Consider the following 9,894-nt stretch of genomic DNA (forward strand, 5'->3'; position numbering starts at 1 on the left):
TGAGATCAAAGGCAAGGGGCATTCTTTGCCCTAGACAGGAACATTTCTGCAGAGGGATGCATTTGTGAGCCATCAGTCTCCAGGGAAAGGGGATCTGGTCAGCTCAGTGTAACACCCACCTTAGGCACACTTCTAGTGAGAGGCATCATTGAGCCTAGAAGTCTGGGCCCTAGGAAATGTTCTGTTTTCTGTATTGTGTGTGCGTGTGTGTGCATGTGTGTGTGTTAAGACATTGACTCAAAAATCAATAATCAGTAACCAAGAACACTTTTTTTGTCCACTAGAAAAAGTACAAAAAAAAAGAAGTTTCATGTTACCGAAACAATACATAAGCACTCCTTTAATTTCTGTTACCAATATAACCTTTGTCAATAATAAAAAGTAATAGAAATAAAATTAATAATGTAAAAATAGAAGAAAAAATTTTGATAGTACTAGTCCAAGAGTCGATGAAGAAGGGAAATGTGATTTCTTTCCTTCCCTCAGGATTTTCATAAATCCAGAGAGGCATGGGTTGGCATCAGCTTGTTGTTTGATTGTCACAGGAAAGTAAGAGGCATGGAAGATTTTTGCTGTTACTTTTGCAGCCTGTTCTCTCACTTGCTGTTTATTTGTTTTACACAGAAGCATCAACAGCTTATACATCAACCTAAGGTTGCTGTTTGTTCAATTTTAATAAAAATAAATGTCATCTAGCAGTCTCTCTTCGTCAGGACAGAAAAAGCCCCAAAATTAGCTTTCATCACGAAAACACTAATCAAATCTTTTTCATGCCAGCTCCTTTGTTAGGCATCTGTCTTGATGTGTTCTTCACATGTTCCACTGTCTTATAAACCTAAAGTGATGACTGGTGGTCACAGAAGCAGAGCACGGCTAGGGGGAGCAGGGGGTGGAATATGTGATTGGGTGATGTCCCCACTAAAACTTCAGAAAAGAAACTATTGTCAAAAGTTTCAACATTTGTGAAGATATCTGTAGTTTATAGAACATGAACAACAGATTTATTTTAAGGCATATATATATATTTACTCTCTGTAGGACTATCTTAGCTGAGATGGTTTAATAAGTGACAAAACAAGCCACTAGTGTAGGTTTAAGAAGGAAGCTCTCAACCATGGGGATAGAACATCGAAACATCCCCACTGATTAGCTAAACTATTCCACAGACATTTGCCTACCATTGTTTCTCACTGTATAAAATAGTTGTGATTTTATTTTAGTCTCTGACATACATCAAAATTCCTACACATTAAATTTTGCAGTAGTGCATTATATGAGCTTCAGTTTATATATGTTCCCATATATGCTACCTTTAAAAATAGTTTTCCCTGAGTCTGGGGCAAACTATATGAGTTCAAGTAAATAAACAAAGGCAGTAAAACAGTGTGTTGACATTTTTCAGGACATTTTTCACTCTGAAGATATTTTTAAGTTAGCAATCTGTGCACACCTATACCCATATCCATATGAATACACTTAGATGTGCATGTGACTTGCTTCTGCTCCCTTTGGATTAATAACAAACTTTCTCCATAGACTAAGGAAGAAAACAAGTGATTCAAGCTCTACTGAGATTCTTAGTAGAAAATCAAGAAGAGTGGGCGCCAATAAATAATATGGGGACAATATTAGTAATTAAAATAAAAAAGCTTCCCTGGAAAGTTTATCCTAGATTGTCTTTTATGGGTCACCATTTTGTAGGTGAGGAAATAAGACCACATGAAATTAAGTGACTTGTTTTGCTTACTGAGTTGCTACATTGGAACAAGAACCCAGGTTTTCTGACTCTTTATCACACTTACACCATCTACCACGAATGAGGCAAGCAGTAGTCATAACCCACTAGCTCCACTGCAGGATAAAAGCTGTTTATCCATCCAACCCCTCCTCCTGGGAAATGTCTAGCTAACTAAGTCCCTAAATCTAAGTAGACCATGTATTTAGGCAGTTATAGACCACTAGTTCTAGAAAGTGATGTGTTTTACCCGGGTATGGAAAAACAATGTAATATAAACAATAAGATGCTTCCCACCTCCAATAACAATACTGCCACCATGACATATATCAAATATATTTAGCTACGTTTAGATACCTGATAATTTCAAAATTACATGATTATAGGAAGAGCAGTAATGAAATATAATTACACAGCGCTTTGCAATTTACAAGTTATTTCATATACATTATCTTATGAAACCATATGATTTAGAATGTAACTCCTATTCATCCTTTAGTGATTAGTTTAGAAGTTGCTTCATTGAGGAAGCCCTCCCTAATCTCTATGGGTGAAATCAGGTGTTTTTGTCCTATGTTTGTCTAGCACTTAGATTTCTAATTATGTCATCTCCATCTGTGTTCTGTAGGGACAGAAACTGTTTCCATCTCACTTACCAGTGTACTTAGTAGAATGCCTGGTCCATATTAACTACTAAATATTTGTTAGTGAATGAAAAAATGAACAAAAGAAATATCCTAACAGCTTGGCAGTGAAGGAACAAAAGAAGTTTGGAGTGTCTAGAGTTTAATTCAGAAGGCAGCTATAAAGGCTAAGTAATCACCAGGTCACTCTATTCCCTCATACAGGCTGAGGGCCAGGTCCTCTATGTGGTTCTTTCTTTCCTCCATTTCTGCACCAACACATTTTCTAAAACCTTCAAACATTATCATAATGTCTTCTTTGGCTGCAGCTCTAATAGGGCGATGAGAATGGAGCAGGAATGTTGATGTCTCTTTTTACATCTTGTCCATCTACAAAATATTTTTAAGTCAGAAACGGCCTGAAAGCTTCCTTTCTAGCTAATAGTACTGTTGCTATTCAATAGGGACACAGTTCGCTGTGGGTACTTTTTGTACCATAGTTGTACACATTAGCTCTTCTTATCAAACATACAGAATACACTAGAAGAAAGATGGTAGAGATTATCTCCTTCTTATGACTTTGTAAACCTCACATAAGGGCTTGAAGGTGTGGGAAGTGACAGATAGTGGATTTTATCTTTCACAAAATAATCACAAACGTAGTTAAACTAACTACACTCTGGAGGCCCATGCTGATTTGTAATGGGAAGTAAAAATCACATGGCCCTGGTCAGAATGCAGCTTTTCCAATCCCAGGGCAGCTGATCAATAAAATAATTCTGGCACCATTTAGGTTAGAATAAAATGGCTAACAAATGTGGACTATAACTAACATCCAAATTTCTACATCAAATAAATGATGCTATTTTACCCACTTCCTTCCCTCTTTTACTCCATCCCTCTCCGTTTCAGCCCTCCTAGGAATCATTTGTCATTCCTGCAAACCCAAATGGCTGACTTTAAAAATATATGTGTATAAAATACTCATACTACGCTCTGCTTCTTAGACTCCTCTGAAATAAAGCAGCCATAATCTGTGTGACAGCAGCTGCCATTAACACTGATCATAAAAGCTGGAAAAGAGGGAGAGATGCTGATTTAACATTTGTTGCTATGCTTGTATATCCTCTTTCTAATAAAAATCAGGGAAATTACTACTTTCTGAAAGCTTAGCACGTCAACGTTTGTATTTCAAACCTCCTGTACTGTACGATTTCAATGTTCCCCATGCTAACTTCTTTCTTCCCAAGGAGCTGCCAATGTAAATGCACCACACTTGCGCTCCACAGAATACTGAGCTGAAAGAGCATGTCCTACATCTCTAGTGGAAAACGTGATGTTTAGAGAGCAATGAAGTGAGCTATAACTCAGACTTAGAGATAAATGCTGTTTGAGACTCCCGTTCCATTTATGGATATAATATAATTTGAAAAGCTTAGATGTCTTTCCTGTAAGAAGTTTTACACCCAAGATTTAGGTAAAAATAGTGGTGCTACAATGTTTCATATGAATAATACCTTATTCTTAATTTCTCTCTTATTTAAGTTTTATCTAACACATTAATATAAATGAAGTCAGAGAACACTAAAAGTATACACCCATAAGGTGTACCAAATGCTGAAATCATTGGCATATATATCTGGATATGATACAGGACCCTAAGAATATATTATATTAATTTGATTGAGCTTGATGGTTTATATGGTACTTTCACTTAACTCAAAATTATATTCTAGAAACACTAAGAGTTTTTAAATGAGTTTTTGACCTAGCGATATTACCAATTGTGAAATCGTATCCCCTCCAGAAAACCAGGGAGTTGTTCAATGGAAAGCAATAACCAGGTTACTCCATTCCTCCACCATCTCTGACACAAACATTGAATTATGCATACACACTCCTCCCTTAAAGAAATAAGAAAGGCAGAGTTTCAAACTAGGACTAAGCTATTCTAGTAAAGCTTCACAGTTAACTTAGTCTGAAATACTCTAGGGAGAGAGTTGGAAAGAAAAACAAAAGAGTTATGAAAGTAGACTCAGAAGAAAAGATTTTGAGCTCTTTGGGAATATGAGTCTTGAGTGGTGTCAGGCACATAGTAGATAACCTGGATGGATGGATGGATGGATGGATGGATGGATGGATGGATGGATGGATGGATGGAAGGATGGATGGATGGATAGATGGATGATGAATGGATGGATGGAATGACTGATGAAGAAGAAATTCAGGAAAGTGAAGGAAGGGTCCTTAATTTCAAACAACACTGCAAGCCCATTGTGATATAGGTACAGATTTAGAGCTCAAAGACAAATAATAATATTAGTAATAGTTAAAATTTATTGAGTACTTACTAATTGCCACGCACTTTTAGATACATACCCAATTTAATGTTCACAACCACCTATTATGGTAGTTATAATCATTCTTATTTAGCAGACGAGGAGTTATAAAGAATTGTTTTTAAATTTCCTTGCCCAAGGTCACACGGTTAACACATAAGGATTCTAGGACTAACGTGTGGACATTCTCCTACATCCTATTTTGATGTACTGTCCTATATAGATATACTGTCCTATTCGGCTTATAATCCATTGAGGGGAATGGTTCTTGACAATTATGCTAATAAAATGTAAGGTAAACACCACGAGACACTAAAATTAAGTTATATGTTGTCTCAAAGAAGTAAATGTCATATCCAGTTGATGTTATAAAATTCTGTAGCCCAAAGACTCAATGACCACACTCAGCAATATATTCTAGGTCCTACAAAGCAATTTTTAAATAATTTACTCTGCTAATTTCTATCACTCTTTCAATTGAAATACAAACTGTCTTTCTTCTTCATTTAAAATTCAGAGTAAATCCCTCTTTTTATTGTTTCTGGAGTACTTTGTACATATTTATTATTATCATCATTTATTTAGAGATCTGCTTCCCCCAATATATAAAGTTTCCTTCAGGTAAGGACTCTCTCCATTCTTTCTTCCTAAGCTCACTGCCTAGAAATGGTGTGTAATAAATGCCCAATAAATATTCATTCAATAAATTGTAACGTACCTTAGTGTCCGCACAGATGCAATGCAATAGTATGGCCTCAATTGAAGTGCAGTAATTGTAACTCAGCTCTACATTAAATGACTTCTTAATGCACAAAGACTTTTGAGATGACAGGCATTGAGGCATTATTTTACTACAGTGTCAATTCGACTATTACTGTACTATCATAAATAAAGAGAATGCTAGAGCAATTAAAACCATTATAATCCACTCATATTTTCTCAAACATTATACATACATCTACAAGGAGCCAGACTAACAACGGCAAGTACATGCCACATGTGCCACCACACTCCTCTCCTATCCTGAAGAGACACTGCTAATCATTATGGTACCGATTTCTTCTGGGCTGGGACTCATCCTTAGCACCCTTTGCAGCATGACATTCTAACAGTCGCTGCCGTTGACGGATACCTCATTATCACTTAACACTTGTCATGCTTGACCTGGATCAAGTCACATAATTTTCCTACCTGTAACATTTTACCATTTAGTACTTACATCTAGTGAGGAAAGAAAGCATATTACCATCTCAGGGAACTCTTAACCAGGGTTCCAGATTTTATTTGAGTCATATGGTACTCAAGAGCCAGTCTACAGACCATTGCTGATCTGTGATGGATTTTTTACCACTTCATGGGGGGAGAAAGGAAAAGAGAAAAATAGTCCACATGTTATCTGAGTGGATGCATTAGAATTACCTGGGGAGATTTTAAATGTGTAGCTCCCCGTCGCCAATCAACATCTCTGGGGATAAAGTCTAGAAACTATGTGAATAGGGGTATTATGTATTATGATGTGCAGTCAGATTTAGATACTGCTGAATGTGTCTGTAGATATACTTTCAAATGCATATTTCTGAAACAGAATACTTTTTTCTAAAAAATGACATTTTTGTCATAAGTTTTACATTTTTCAACTTATGAAATAATGGAAATAGTAAATAGTAGCAGTGAGAGTATTTTGGATTTTACTATTTCAGGCAAAATAGAGTTGGAGCTCCTATAGCAGGGTCCTTTTTCTGAAATGTTTCTGATATTTTAAGCCCAAGACTCTGAAAACCACAGGCCTCGTGGTACCACCTCTCAGCTGAGACAAGTCTGCACCTGCAGGGTGAAATGGTGGGTGGAATAAGCTTGCCAGAAATCTTCATTCAAAACTGAAGAAACTCCTGGTAGGTAACTCAGCCCAAGAGGAAAAAATGTCAAGAGGACAAACGAGGCTAAGCAGCAAATCCCTCTTCCAGTAAAAGGTGGAGGGTGATTCTGATGTTTGTCATATGTCTGGCCCTGGCACAGCTCCATGCATGACTTTTAAGTGTAGGTGCCATGCACAGGGGTATGAGAGGAAAGGAAGAGAAAAGGGCTGGTCATAAGGCAAGAAGTAAGAAGAGCCAAGGTCTTCATTAAAACCTCTGTAAGATAGTGCAGTTTGGAAAAACCCTTAGCAGTGTAGCACATAAAGGGGGCAGAGGCATTGCCCCTACTTTTCCATATGCTACCTCAGAGCCCTCAGCCTGCCGGTGGGAGTGGAGCCCAGTGGGAGACAAAGAAGGAGCTGCCATGGGCAGGGAGAAACCACAGCACTTGGCCAAGTATGGCAGCAGAGCTGAGAGAATGGATCAGCAGTGTCCGCGACACAGCAGTTCTGAGGAGCGGCAGCAGTGTCTAGCAGCAGCAGGGACCCCGGCAGGCAGCAAGGGACCCAGCAGCCATGTCCAGTATGGAGTGGCACTCAGGGAATGCCACATGGCTCCTGGTAAGCACTTGTGAGAGATGAAGAAGAATTCTTCATAAGGGGTCAGGACCCAGCGTTAATAGGCTCTGGCAAGAACCGAAGAAGTCATGATACGTCATCTGACTGTTAGCCCATTTCAAATCTCAGCACAGTGTAGCCCACAGAGCAAGCAGCCTCTATGCAATGAAAATGTGAGGCACATTAGCAAATTCGACCTGAGCATTCCCTCACAGCATTCCAGAGTCTGAGTTTCTCATTTGGTCACATACAAACAGGGTCAAGCTAGTCCAGGAAAATGAGAAATGACCCCAGTAGACATCGTATCCAAACTAATTCAAACTATAATCCAAGCAGCCCCAGGGAAAATCTTTTTCACAACTATTAAATTTTTATACTAGAAATACATAAGGTGGCTGCCTGTCCCTTGGTAATTGTCCATCCAGCATATGTGTATTATCCCACTTAGTCTACCAGAAAGACACTTCACTCTCCTGGTCAAAGCAGTGGGCTGATCTAACCTCCTCTCCTGGCTGTAGCAATTGGTGCAAAAATCAAATTAGCATTATTTCCTAGCTTTTTCTTTTTTCAAACAGAAGCTAAGAGAGATTTGGCTATTTTTATTGTTTTGTTTTTTTCTAATTGAGCACCAATGCCACCAGAAAAAAAGTTCATCTGCAGTAGAAACAAATGAGATGAGACAGAAAGAAACAGAGAGGAGACATGGAGAGGGCAATGGCATTCAAGGTCCTCGTTTCCATCTCTGAGGTTGTTAGAACTACCATGGTTCTTATAACAATTCATTTGACTGAATGAACTATTCTCAGTGCCTGAATAAATTCCCTTGTTTGAGTTGGGTTTCTGACATTTCAACCAAAACAATCCATCGCTAAACTATCAGTTGTTTTCAATTACAGATATGAAAAATTTACTAACAATCTCTTAAATTTTAAATATTTATTGTTAACAAGTCTAGATGTTGTCCTGTTTTCAAAAATATCAACAAGAACTGAGAGTATTCAGGCCTGTAGCCTCATGATCACAAGATAGCTGCCACACCAGTAGGCATCATATTCTCAGACCACAACATCCAAAGCAGGAAAAGAGAGAAGCGTACAAATGAGCTCTATTACTTAACAGGGAGGAAAATATTTCCCAGAAAATCCCCAGGAAATTTCCTATTACATCTCAGTGGCTAAAACTGCAAGAACCATGACTGGCTTGCACCTCTCAATTTATCCCCATGACAGGGTACTTTGCTAACAGCATTCACTTAACAGGGAAGAAAGGGAAACTAATGTTGGAGTGAGTATCCAACAGTATCTATCGCAACTCTACAACGATTTGAAGTTCAAGGAATGTAAATTGTGGTCATACTTCAACCTGTGTTCTTGAACGATGATGATGGTGATGATGATAATGTATGTGTAACTCTAGACCAGGCTCTATTCTAAAAAATGTACTTAATCCTTAAAGCAATTCACTGCAACCTCACAACATCCAATGAGATAGATGTTAGTATTACTACTATCATATTAGACATGAGAAAAGAGGCGTCTAGGAACTAAGTAACTCATACAAAACCACTTGGTTAGAAAACATGGTGTTGAGATTTGAACTCAGGAAATTAGGCCCCGGGGGCAAAAATCTGTTGCACTGTATTATACCAGAATGTTCTCTCTCCAAAATCAAATAAGGTAACAATCGGGAGAAAACATGAAGTTTTGTGCACAGGAAAAATATTGTTCTTACAGTATTATTTCTCCCTAAGCTGACCTTGAAATTATAGATGCTGTATTTCCAAAAAAAAAAAAAGTACATTAATTCCAAAATGTAGATCATTCCTACTAACCTCCTTTCTAGTCCTTTCTATACACTCAAATGACAGAGTATAGGATTAGAAAATCCTTTGTACAGGGAAATACAGAACAATTCAATTAATCATTTCAATTTCATTTGGCATTAAAGGTGTTTTAAAAATAGATATCTTTATCTCAATGAAAGCAAGACCATTAAATGAAAAGAATTTCCCCTGAAGATTGAGAACTCAATGGCACTAAATTAGTCAATGGATTTAAAATTACAAAAACTTAAAACCCACAGAAGATTTTACAGGGTCTTTACTCAGTGAATTTGGATAGTAGGCCTTGGGAGAAAGATAAAATTTATTCTAAAGAGGCATGAGAAGCTAAAACTTAAAAAAAAAAAAAGTCTTACAACTGTAAAAAAGCAGATGACATTGAACAGTGTAATATCATTTTCAAAGCAAAGTGCATTATAAAGAGGGGAACAAAGTAAATTTAGATTAAGCCAATCTAAAAGTTAGGTAAATAGAATTTGTTAGAATTTAGAAATCTAACTTTCGGTTCTTATTCTTAATGATTTCAACGTTAGTCATACAGGCAAACGTTTTAAAAATGAGTATAATTCTTGTCTAACCAGTTTCCCTTTAATTAACTCTCTGGGCTAATGTCAGCCAATTGTTTTCAAATGGTGATGAACTTCTGCTCCACTGTGTGAACAGTGACCAAGCTGTGTCTCTGTAGCAGCTGCCATTTCATACCTGAGGAGGCAAAGGAGATGACTGCCTGCTGGATTGGTATAATAAGTGGGGAACATAAAAATGAAAATGTCCTTGAACTATTCAACAGACAGTGTTAATAACTTCTCCTCAGCCAGTTAGATGACTTTTCCTTCTCCATCTCTAATAGACAATAAGAGAACAGGATTATTAATATAATCCTA

General features: G+C 37.4%; 1 pseudogene; it reads left to right on the forward strand.

Moving 5' to 3' along the window:
* LOC117022065 (protein N-terminal asparagine amidohydrolase-like) overlaps positions 1 to 7,187 on the forward strand; it is a 77,603-nt pseudogene extending 70,416 nt beyond the window's left edge.
* Positions 7,188 to 9,894: the final 2,707 nt, after the last annotated feature.

This window comes from Rhinolophus ferrumequinum, chromosome 5 (genome assembly GCF_004115265.2).
Source record: "Rhinolophus ferrumequinum isolate MPI-CBG mRhiFer1 chromosome 5, mRhiFer1_v1.p, whole genome shotgun sequence".
Lineage (NCBI taxonomy): Eukaryota > Metazoa > Chordata > Mammalia > Chiroptera > Rhinolophidae > Rhinolophus > Rhinolophus ferrumequinum.